This window comes from Phascolarctos cinereus, unplaced genomic scaffold (assembly GCF_003287225.1).
Source record: "Phascolarctos cinereus isolate Bilbo 61053 unplaced genomic scaffold, phaCin_HiC Scaffold_9;HRSCAF=440, whole genome shotgun sequence".
NCBI classification, from domain to species: domain Eukaryota; kingdom Metazoa; phylum Chordata; class Mammalia; order Diprotodontia; family Phascolarctidae; genus Phascolarctos; species Phascolarctos cinereus.
In genome coordinates this window covers 241,853,475-241,866,210 of record NW_027556402.1, presented here as the reverse complement: position 1 = coordinate 241,866,210, position 12,736 = coordinate 241,853,475, and positions in this window count along the sequence as shown.

Sequence of the window (12,736 nt, the reverse complement as noted above, 5' to 3'; positions counted from 1 at the left end):
TGAGCTGAGTATGATGGGGTGATTCTAAAACAATAAAACTGTGTAGGGAGAGATAAAAAGGAGTAATTAGTTCAGACAAATGAGGCATAAAGGGAAAAAAATTGATACAGAAGAAGCTGGTGAGGGGAGGGCAGGTAGTGCTGGAACCTTACTCTCATCTGGAATGGATTAAAGAGGAACAACATATGTATCTAGAAGGATATAAAAGTCTTCTAAATTGAGAAAGAAACAAGAGGGTAAGGGGATTGGGCAGGGGAGAGGATAAGGGAGAGACTCTTCGAAGGGTGGGTAGGTTAAGGAATAGGAGGGCAAGGTAGTGGGTAGAAGTAAAGAAGAGGAGTGAGGAGGGAAAGTGTAAGTAAACAAGGTGAGAAGGATAGTGAGGAAAAATAGGAAGGAGGAAAATACACAAGTAATTGTAGCTTAGAATGTGAATGGGACGAATTTATCCATAAAATAGAAATGGGTAGCAAATTAGAAATTTGAATTCAACAATATGTTGCTTTCAGGAAACATTATAAAAATGAGAGATACACACAGATAAAATAAAGGGCAGGAGTAGAATTTAGTGTGTAAAAAAAAGCAAAGATAATATTCATGATCTTAGACAAAGTTAAAGTTAAAATAGATCTAATCAAAAGTGAAAAATAGAGAAACTACACTATGTGTCAGTAATATAGTCCATTTAAAATACCTAGAAACAGTATAAAATACCTGAGCATATGTCTGCCAAAACAGACACAGGAACTATATGAACATAAATATAAGACACTTTTTATACAAATAAACTCATATATAATTGAAGTAATATTTATTGTCCATGGTTAGGAAAAGTCAATATAATAAAAAATGAACTTTATCTAACCACTTTTTTTATTCAATGTCATAACAATTAAATTACTAAAAAATATATTTTGCTGAGTTAGGAAAAATAATAACAAAGTTCATTTAGAAGAACAAAAGGTCAGGAACTTCAGAGAAACCAAGGGAAAAGGATGTAAAGGAAGTAGATTCAGCGGTATCAGACAGACCTTAAACTATATATATATATATATATATATTATATATATATATATATATATATATATATATATCTCCATACTTAATTGTAGTCTTCTTTATGGTGGGGAGGGAGGGGAAGAAATAAAGTAAAAAGTACACAACAGAGAAGAAAAGAAAACCAACAAGGAAGCAAAAAAAAAAACTGGGAATCTTTGAAAACAATGTGTAATTTTTACTATATAGGTTTTCTTGAAATGGAAATTTATTGTTTTATATTGAATCTTCTCTTATGGTCTGCTGTGTACATGACAATTTTTTTTTCCTTTTCTTTTCTCATTTTGTATTTAAGTTTAAAAATTTAAAAATTTAAAAAAAAAGAGTATATATAAAAAGAATGACCTTGGTAAAAAGAAGAGCTTTCTCTTCCTCAGACACTGGAATAAAGAAGAGAATGGAGGATGGTGTCAAGGAGTTGTGAGGGGCAGAGAATAGAAGAGGGACCTCTATTTTCTCAGTAGAGTATGAGGCAAGGTCCTCAGCTGAGAAGAGGTAACATGGAAAGTGTGAAGAGAGAAGAGGAGTTTAGAACAGTTTCTGTCAGTAGTGGGATAGAAAATCAATGAGGGAGAAGTAGCAGCACTGCCTTGATGCACTGAGAGCCCAGCTAAGATTAGATAACAAATTTGTGGTCAACTTAGTTTGCAGAATTTCATAATTTCCTCTAGCAGTCTTCAGCCTCACATGAGCAAGAGTGGAAGAGAACAATGTTGGAAGTAATCCCGTGTTGGGCATGATGGGTAATAAGTCAAGGACACACATAATTCAAGAGTTGAAAATAGCATAAAATTGAATTAGTTAACTATAAGGATGAAACTGGAAATGGAGGTAAGAGAAAATGGGAAGCCAGAATAGGAATGATAACCTTGGGAAGTACAGAAGGATGGAAGGACAGAAGGTCTTAGTGATGAAGAACAGATTTAGGAGAAGCAAGGCACAGGGAGAAATAGAATGATGAGGGATTATGGTCTGATGAGGACATTTCAGAATTCTTGCTTATAAAAGAAAATACTTGTGTTTGATGGTGAGATGAAGGGTGTGACCAATCTTCTGTAAGGCTAAGGTAAAGTGGAAAGGGAGGTCATGGGAGTTGAGAAGACTGAGGTACTGAGAGGACTGGGTGTTTGAGGGATATTTAAAAAATGTATAGGGATAGAAAATAGGGTAGAGAAGAAGGCTGTGAGTCAGATACTGAACACTTTGAAAAAGGAAAGACAATAACCCTAGGGCGATTCAATAACTGCTATCAGGATCTGAATTGGGTGATGTATTTGACAAGTCTAGAAGAGGAAATGGTTTTTAGTGATTGAAAGGGGAATTTGAAAGTGGCAATGGAGAACAAGGAGTATTCTGACCCCCTTTCCAAGATCAGAGTGTCAGGGAATATGAAAGAAGGTACAATCAATACTAAAAAGGCTTGCCAAGAATTCTAGGCATGGGGGAGGGAGATTAAGTCTTTGGAAGTGCCAGGAGATGGAGAGTATCAAAGGAAGATGTTGACAATGAAGGGAAATTTGTTAATGGGAAAGCAGGAATTCCAGAGAGCACAGTGAAAGGGGTGGGTGAGCAGAACTAAAGTGGGACCTGGGAAAGGTTAGAGATGAGATAGATGGGATGAGAGAACAGGAGGTAGGGATCTGGAAGGAGGTATTTTATGCTTAGGCAGCTGGATTCATTATCACTGGAACTTCCAGAGTAAGAAAGAGGTAAAGGGAGTTTGCTGGCCATGTGGAATGAGACTGGCCATAGTGGAAACATCGTAGCAGCTGTAGTAATGGGAACAGATGAGAGGAATGCTTAGCTCCACATTGAGGTAACAGTTCTGCTTCTTAGGCTCTAGCTGATCAGTTGTCAGTGCCTGGATGGCCAACCCCAGGGTCCTATCACCTGTCGTGGCATACCAGTCTTTCCTTCTCCTGCAGGGGTGGGGCACTTGAAGACTATCAGCTGTGCTAACCCCTGGGCTAGACCAATCACACTCAGGATAGACCGTCCTCAGTACAAACATCACCCCCCTACACACAGGTACATTTCACATGGATGACAGAGCTCCCAGTTACAGCTTTAATATTTAGTCTCCACAGTCCAATCAGTGTTTACATCTAACCTAGGAATGGGGAAGGAGGAGAGGAATGGGCTGCATCTCCCACACTGAGAAACACCAGGTGACAGGGCTAATGGAATGTTGTTTTTCCAAAAATTCCTTTAGCAGCTCTGAAGGAAAGGCACCACATCAATTCTAAGAACACACATGCATTTACACACATTTACATGTGCACACACACATACACACGTGCACATACAAATACAAAGCTGAAGTTGCCCTGACCTACTAGGTAGAAATGGGGGCATACCAGGGGAGGATGGAAGCAGAGATAGCTTTTGGAGACAGAGACTCCCTAAGTATCCAAGCATAAGAGAGAGAGAAAATGGAAAGGTATCATAGGAAATCAGATCAAAATGACTCACTTGACTCTTAACTGTGATGACATCACAAAAGAAATAGTGGTCCAACAATACTGGAGACTTACCAGTATGTCTTTCAAGGTGCCCATTTGTCACTCTGCTATGTAATGAGCCCACTTCCTTTTTCAATAGTGCATTTCCTGGTTGATATTTTTAAGACCGTTTCTTATGTTCAAGTCTCAGATCCTCAAGTGGATATGTGATCTCATCAATTCCAGAGTTCTTTCCAGCAGTATAAACCACCACCACCCCATGCATGCCTGCCCACCCTGGATGATTTGTTTTTGTTCTCCCAAAAGTTCCCCATGAAGGATATAGCCAACATTTTTCCTGGCATCCATCTCTGCCACCATCAATCGGGTACCAGGAGAGCCCTCTGGCTCTCTACCTGCCATCCCTTGCTCTCGCCATGTGACCACTCCATCTTCTTTCCTTAATGGCATCCTTTCCTCCTGTTCTTCAGAGTTCTTCAGTGGTCATGCTCAGAGTCTGCTCACACTTGCCATGCACCTCTCCATAGGCAAGTCATCTTTGGGGACTCCTGATGCTTAGTGTGCTGTGATGGAAAGGATGCTAGATGGGAAGTCAGAGAGTGGGATTCTGGTTTTGTCACTTACTACTATCTCTGTAAAATGGGGACGTATTAGATGGCCTCCGAGGTTCCTTCCGGCTCTAAAGGCTAGGAATTCTATACCGCAACTACACTATCCATTAGTAACATAAGAAGTACTTCGGAGAAGGAAGGACTAGGAAATTAGATGAGAAGAGATTGGGAGGCAGTAGGATCTGGGAAGGCTTCATGAAAGAGATGATATTTTAATTGGGCATTGATTGCTTTGAACCTGATTTAGTTGAGGCCACTGGGAGGCTCCACTTGAAGGCTGCTAGCCACAATCACATTTTTAAAGGCATTTATTATCATCATCTTGCAGGTGCTCTCATGACTCCATGCTCCTCCCAGCAGGCTGTGAAATGGGGATCTAATTGAAAGCCTTAAAGTATGCAGCTGATGAGTGTGGACTCTACAGGTGAGGCGCTTAATTCATTATGCAGAGAACGTGCTGGACAAAAGCTGGGAATCAGCTCATAGTCATTCTGGGGGATGTAATGTGAAAGCTTCAGTTTCCTCTAATCTAGGGTGGGTCCTTTAACTCCCAGGGGCTGGATCACCAGGAGTCCCCACCTCTTTCCCCAAAAATTCCATTTCTTTATCTGGAAACTGATATCATAATAGACTGAATTACTCCCCAGTTTTGGTGGGAGGATAAAATGAGATCATAGATATAAAAACACTTCAACAGCTTCAAGTGCTAACAGACCATGTGGTTATTATCACTGGTCTCCTTATTTAATGTGGTACCAGGATAAGAATCAGAGAGCCTCATAAATATCAGAAGGGGTGAAATCCACTTACAGCCTTTCTTATTTTTCTTGCTTAACTGAAATTTTACACCTATCCTGTGAATGACAGTCCATAGATAGATCCAAGAGTTTTCTAGTCCCAATTCTGCCACTAACATGCTGTTTGGTTTTGGGTAAGTCACTTTCCCATTCTTAGCCTCAGTTTCCTCATTTGTAAATGAGGGCATTGGACTCAATATCTAAATTCCCTTTCAGCTCTTAACATTTCATCTTCTGTGTCCCAAGGTTCCATCCAACTGTGACATTTTTTTTCTATGTTTTCTCCAGCTCTAACAGCTTGTGTTTATGCAACTGGTAGATATGGATTTACAGACACTGACTACAGATAAGAATCAGCCTTTCTTATTCCTTTAAGCTACTTTAATAACTCTAAGAAACATGCCAACTGACTGACTGGTTGCATCCCTACCCAAGTTCCTGGTAACTTTTTGGAAGCCTGGATTTCTCTTTCTTTTCAGCTTTGCTGGCCATAAAGCTTAGTGTGGCCAGATTTTTGCCATTTGTGGAATGGTGATTGGTCATCTGTATTACCTGTTTCTCTGCGTTCTGGATCTAAGCATTTCATGTTTACATTGTGTCATCTCTGACACTGAGTGTTCTAAGGTCCCTCCAGCTCTAACATTGTATGTTCTAGACTACTTCTGGCTCTAACATTCTATCTTCTAAAATACCTTTGATCTAACATTTGATGTTCCTAGGTTATTCTCATCTCTAACGTTATGAGTTCTAAAGTACCCTTTAGCTCTAACATTCCAGATTCTAGGCTCTCTTTCTTCTAGCCTGAAGATCCAGACTCCTCCCTTCATAAATTACTTATTAGCTAAGGACATCATATACTTGGAGAAGCATCCATCCTCTCTGCTTACTAAATGAACTATTTTCAGCACGAGGCCAGTGTATGAACTAAAGCTTTTTCCTTCACCTCTAGAATGCTGACTACTTGGCTGGGAATGGAATTGAGTGGAATGAGGAAGCTGGAGATAGGATAAGTCTTAATGGGAGGGACTCAGACCTACCCTTAGAGACTTTTTTTTTGTGTGTGAGGCAATTGGGGTTAAGTGACTTGCCCAGAGTCACACAGCTAGTGAGTGTGATGTGTCTGAGGCCAGATTTGAACTCAGGTCCTCCTGACTACAGGGCCAGTGCTCTATCCACTGCACCACTTGGCTGCTCCCAGACCTACTCTTAGAAAGTGACTCCCTCAAAGCAGGGTTCTCATCCTATCTCACACTTACTAGTTGTGCAAACTTGGCAAGGCAATCAGTCTGTTTGGACTTAAGTTTCCTCATCTTCACAATGATGGGAATGGACCAGATGTCCTGGTAAGCTAGTAAGTATCTGGGGTGATGCTGCTTTCCCAAGATCACAAAGCTAGTAAATGTAGGAGGCAGGATTTGAACTTGTCTTCCTGACTCTAAATTCAGCCTCAACCCACTATAATATCTATATCACGCTGCCTGAACTCCAGGCTGTAATCCTCATCCCCAGTTCAGTTTACCTCAGATCCTTACTTTTGTTTAGTCATTTTGGATGCATCTGACTCTTTGTGACTCCTTTTGGGGTTTTCTTGGTGGAGATACTGGAGCGGTTTGCCATTTCCTTCTCCAGCTCTTTTATAGATGAGGAAACCGAGGCAAACAAGGTAAAGTGACTTGCCCAGAGTCCCATGGCTATTAAATTTCTGATGCCAGATTTGAACTCAGGTATTCCTGAGTTCAGGATTTCAGGTCCAGCTGGACTTCAGGTCCAGTGATCTACTCACTGTGCCACTTAGTTACCCCAGATACTTACTAGCTGTATGAATGAATGAATGAGAAAGCATTAAGTTTTTACTATGTGCTAAACACTATGCTAAATGGTAGGGATAGAAATATAAAAGCAAAGATAGCCTTTGCCCTCAAGGAGCTTACATTCTAATCAAGGTGACCACATTCTTAGGGCAGGGGCATTTTGGTCTGGAAAGTAATTGGGGCAATAAAGGTATATGTTGATACATTCCATCCAGGAACAATGACAGAAATAGTTTGGTTGATTGAATAGGTTGGTTGATGGTTCCAGAACTAGAGAGAGAGGCTGTGGAAAATTCTTGGAAGCATGGCTGAGCCCTTTCTGAAACAGTTGTCTGAGACAGGCAGGCATGTAGAAGGGGAGCAGCCCCAGGGCTGAAGTTCCTTCAGGACCAAGGCAGTTCTGGTGTGAGGCATTAGGAGGCTGGTGAGGAAGCTGTGGAGGAGGTAGTCAGAGCTGAGGACTGAAGAACAATGCTGAAGACCTCTCCTGGCCTCAATTTGCTGACCTCTAAGGGGAGATGGTTAAACTTGCTGCTTTTGAAATTCATTAGATCCCATTCTATGATCTAAGGCCATATGATCTCACTGCAGAAGCAGGACCCTTAGCCAACCCAGCCTGAAACACCCAGTAGGCCTCACCCCCACCATTTACTTCCCAAAGAAAATACATCAATCTCAATGACACACTTTATTGTCAGAAATTTCATTACTAGACGTAATAATAACACAGGAGAAAAGGGGATACATGTACTCCAGACAGAACTACAGATGTTCTGGCAGCTTTGTGATGGGGAGATTGCCTGGGAGATGAAAAGGGCAGGGGCTTTTGGGAAGGATTGATGGGGGAGTGGGTGGTGCTCCAGCAATTAGAACTGCCCAAAGTAGATCAGGCTGTCTCTCAACGTCTCTAAATGAAGGCCAAATGACCCTTTGCCAAGGACGTATGGAGGGAATCCTTCACTGGCAGAGGTTGGATAAGATAATGTCCAAGGTCCCTTCCAACTTTCAGATTCTGTGATGCCTTGACCGGTCTCCAGGGCAGCAGCCTGGACTCCAATGTTATGGGATGAAAAATCCTGAGGATGACAGTCCTAGATGTTGCTGTCTCCCTGACTTTTTGACGTAACAACAGGATGACAACCAGATGGCCTACTTTCTCCCCACGGCAGTGAGAATCATCCTTCTTCAATGATTCATCTCCTTGTGTCAGAAAAACACAGGATAGTCGTGAGGAGAGACATATCAGACCTTGCCAGGAAGTGCTGTCCTGGCCCCATTGCAAGGCTCGTGCTTGCCACCAGCAGCAGAACTCTCACTGCTGTCCCTGGGGTCCCCTTCACCCCCAGTGAATCAGGAGTGGAGAGAAACGCTTCTTGGGTCCATTTAATCGGCAACGAGGGCAAAGGAGATGGAAAGTGAACTGATGATGATGCATTAAAGATGAAGGATATGGGAATACTTTCTACCAATAGTTACACACTCCCTGACTACAGGCTTGGAGTCCAGTGGGAGCTTGATAAGAAAATAAATTTATAGAATGTCAGAATGAGGAAACTTTAGAGCACAGACTAGCTGGGGAACTCCCCTAACAACTTAGAAGAGAACTGCACCTGTACCTCTATGGGTCTAGTCTAATTGGCCTTTTTACTATTTCACCTACCTCTCTGTCTTTGCAATGACTGTCTCCCGGTGCCTAGAATGCACTGCCTCATCATGCCACCTTTTAAAGACCTTGTTTTTTTGTTTTATTTTTGCTTTAATCAAAAAACTTGCTCAGGATCCGCCTTCTGTGTAGACCCTCTCCTGATTTACCCACACCAGCTTCTATTACCTCTCCCTAAATTGGCATTACAATTATCCTTTCCACATCATGTCTTTCCCAATCGTGATTTCTGTGTACTTGGTGGGTCGGCATAAAAAATTAAATGTGAATTTTGGGGGAGTTTTGCTGAAGCTGCAGATGACAGGTGAAGTCCAGCAGACAACACAAAAAAGTTTAGAAACTCAGAAATGCATAAAATATATGTATAGTATTGTATAATATCAAAATAATCTTTTAATGCCATAATAATTCAGACCATCTTCAGCACAAAGGGAGAGCCAAAAATTTTTATATGGATTTGCCAGATCTCGGGGGCACCATGCCCCTCCCCCCTCCAATGTGGAAAGGATAAGTTGGCCTTCATTTAGAGACTTTGAGAGACGGCATAATAATCCACTTTGGGCAGTTCTAATAGCTAGAGCACCCCCCACTCAACAGTTTGTATCTATGGTGCATATACTTATTTATGAATAACTTGTAATTTTGTTTTGCATAGTTTCAGAACCCAGCACAATGATGTTGTTGAGTCATTTTCAGTTGTGTCTGATTCATCATGACTCCATTTAGGGTTTTCTTGGCAAAGATGCTGGAGTGGTTTGCCATTTCCTTCTCCGGCTTATTTTACACGTGGTTAAGTGACTTGCCCAAAGTCACATAGCTAGTAAGCATCTGAGGCCAGATTTGGTCTCAGGAAGATGTCTTCCTGACTCCACTGCGCCACCTAGCTGCTGTGTACATAGTGGACATGTAATGTTGCTAATTAATTTATTAGTTGATTGAACAGAGAATATAAAATGTTTGAGGAGAATGGAGTCTGAAATCATAAAACATTGAAGGGAAGCTGGAGGGGGCATAAGCACTTGGAACACGAGATGTTATCACTAGAAGGGACTTAAGAGATCTTTTCCTCAAGCAACTCTTTTTACAGATGTGTGTTATCAAAGGCTTTCTGGATGGGAACAGCCTCTTATTTAACATAAAACGTTCTCTCCCTTCATCTATTCCCCTCTCCCAGTCTCAGTATTTTAAGGGTATACCAAAGTGAGAAAAAAGAAAAAATATTTCCAAAACATTTCTCAATAAAAATCTCCCATGTATTCTTCTGCCTTTGGAGGAGACGTTGGCTTCCCACTTACAGAGTCAGAAGATCAGAATCCCATTGCCAACAACCTTCTCATTGAAAGTAGTACTTTACTTCTGTGCCTCATCTTCCTCATCTGAAAACTCCCACTTGGGAGCTGATTTCCATTCGGATTCTTTGATCGGCATCCCAAGAAAAGCTTTGCCAATGCATAGAGAAACCTGGAGAAAAGACTCCATGTCCAGCATTCCCACCCCCATTGGAGTTGTGCCCTCTCCTCTTCTCTTGGGAATTTGTTGATTCCTTCCTTTCTCCATGCTGCCTCCTGCCCCCTGCCTCTCTTACTTCTAACTCATTCCTTATTCTCTGCTCCAGAAATGGAAACCTATAATGAGCCCATACAGAGCTTTCGCCTTGATTTATACCTGATTATAAAGGATGCTTTGGGGTCTTCTGTCTTTTCTGAAATGCACAGCCAATTACAAGGTGGATAAAAAGCCCCATGTTCAGTTTTTAAAAACTGCTTTGGCAGCATAAACATAAAGCTTAACTTAACAAGTGCCCCATAAATGTTTACTTAGTTGTTTAAATTCTTGTAGCATGTGACCTTTGCCCCCAAGTCCTTGGGGGTTGCCTTCAGCTGATTGTTAACATTCACAGCTGCAGGAAACTCTTTTTTTAGCCTAGTGTATAGATTCACCATTTTTTTAATTCAAGAAATTTTTAAAAAATTAACATGCCCAGCCCAGCATTGTGAATGCCATAAATAGAACTATTTGTTGGATGAATGATGACAGTTGCACATAGTAGGTGTTCAAAAATATTTCTTTATGATCAGATTTAGAATTGAAAGGGGCCTTAGAGCTCCTCTTTATTCTCCTCTTTATTTTACATATGAAGAAACTGAGGTATAGCATGGTTCAGTGACTTGCCCAGGGTCATGCGGTGAGTAAGTATGTAGGGTGAGATTTGAACCCATGTTTCAGGTTCCAAGTCCAGAGTTTTCTCTGTGATTGGGGTATAGACTAGATCTATGATTTCATTTTTTTATGGAGTTCCTGTATGAAAAAACTTTCCCTTCCAATGTAGGTTGGAACCTTCTCTGAAATTTATCCTTTTGGAGAGTTGCCGACAGAAATGCAAGTTTAAGTCACTTTCTTGGGATTAAATGGTCATCACATTTTTGTGGTAGGACTTGAACCCAGTTCATCATGGCTTTGAGGCCAGCTCTCCATTTACCATGTTGCACTGCCTCTCTGAGGAGTATTAGGCTAGGAAAAAAAAAAAACAGAATTAGGAAGATAAATCCACTGGGGTGGGGTGGGGGGAATAAAACAATCTACGGTCAATGGAAAAAGAGGCCACTTTTATATTCTCTACGGTCAAATTTCTTCCCTGACCATGGAGAATCGAGAATGTATTTTGATGCTTCAGTGTAAACTGTGGAAAGAATAGTTTGTAGCTGAGAATTTCCTGTTGAGTCCTAGTTCTGTTGTTTGCTGCCTTTCTAGATTTAAGATGGAAGAAGGCTGGCTAGAAAGCTGACTTATCAGAAAAAGAAATGAGGTTTTCATGCTCATCGCGATCAAGATGAGTATGACATAGCAACCGAGAACATTGGTGTAATTTTTAGACTTCATTAAGAGAGGAGAAAGACACATACATACACACAGACAAAGAGATAAAAGACAGCAGAGAGAGACAGAGATGGGAGGGAGAAAAAGAGTGTCAGAGAGAGACAGAGAGAGAGATAGACAGAGACATAGAAGGTAGAGACCCAGTCTCAGAGCCAGCAAGACCTGAGTTCCAGTCCCATCTCTGACACATTCTGGCCACATGACCCCATGTAACTCACTTATCCTTTCAGTACTCTAGGCAACTCTCTATCAGAGAAGTTGCCAACCTGTATTCATGGAGGGAGTTTCCTCACCTGGTCACAGTTCCAAGGCCAAGAAGAGTGCCAGCACTTGTAGCTGAAGGAGAGCAGGGGATCTTCCTGGGTAAAGACCAGGAAAACAGTGACCACACCTCTCCCCAGATCGCACTACCTTGGAAGCACTGCAACTTACACACCTCAGAAGTAGCTCTGAAAACAGCAGCACAAAAAACCTGAAGCTAGAGACAGTGCCCTCACTACACTCCCCTGAAGCAGAGTATGGCTTTAGCATAAAGTCAAAAGTCAAAAATTAGTCAGGAAAATGAGCAAACAACAACAAAAGAACCTGACCATAAAAAGTTAATATGCTGACAGGGAAATTCAACACATAAACTTGGAAGAAAACAATGATGTCGCAACAGCTACATAGGAAAAATAACTTTCATAGCAAATATATATATATATATATATATATATATATATATATATATATATATATATATATATATATATATATATATATATATATATATATATATATATATATGAATTGGACACAAGTCCAAGAAGAATTCATGGAAGAGCTTTAAAAACAGATTTTAAAAATCAAGTTAGACAGTAAAGGGAAAATTGGAGAAAGAAATTAGATTAATGCAAGAAAATTATGAAAAGAGAACCAAGAGCTTTGTAAAAGAGGCACCCAAAAATACTGAAGAAAACACCTTAAAAAAAGAATTTGCCAAATGGAAAAAGAGGCACAAAAATTCATTGAAGAAAAATCTTAAAAAGTAGAGTTGGTCAAATGGAAAAAGAGGTACAAAAGTTCACGGAAGAAAATAATACCTTTAAAATTAGAATTGGGCAAGTGGAAGCTAATGACTCCATGAGACAGCAAGAAACAATAAAGCAAAGTCCAAAGAATGAATAGAAGAAAACATGAAATACCTCATCAGAAAAACAACTGACCTAGAAAATAGATCTAAGAGAGATAATTTAAGAATTATTGGACTATTTGAAGGTCATGACCAAAAGAAAGAGCATAGGCATCTTATTTCAAGAAATTATAAAGGGAAATTGCCCTGATATCTTAAATCCACAGGATAAAATAGAAATTGAAAGAATCCACTGATCATCTCCTGAAAGAAATCCCAAAATGAAAACTTCCAGGAACATTATAGCCAAATTCCAGAGCTCCCAAATCAAGGAGAAAATTTTGCAAG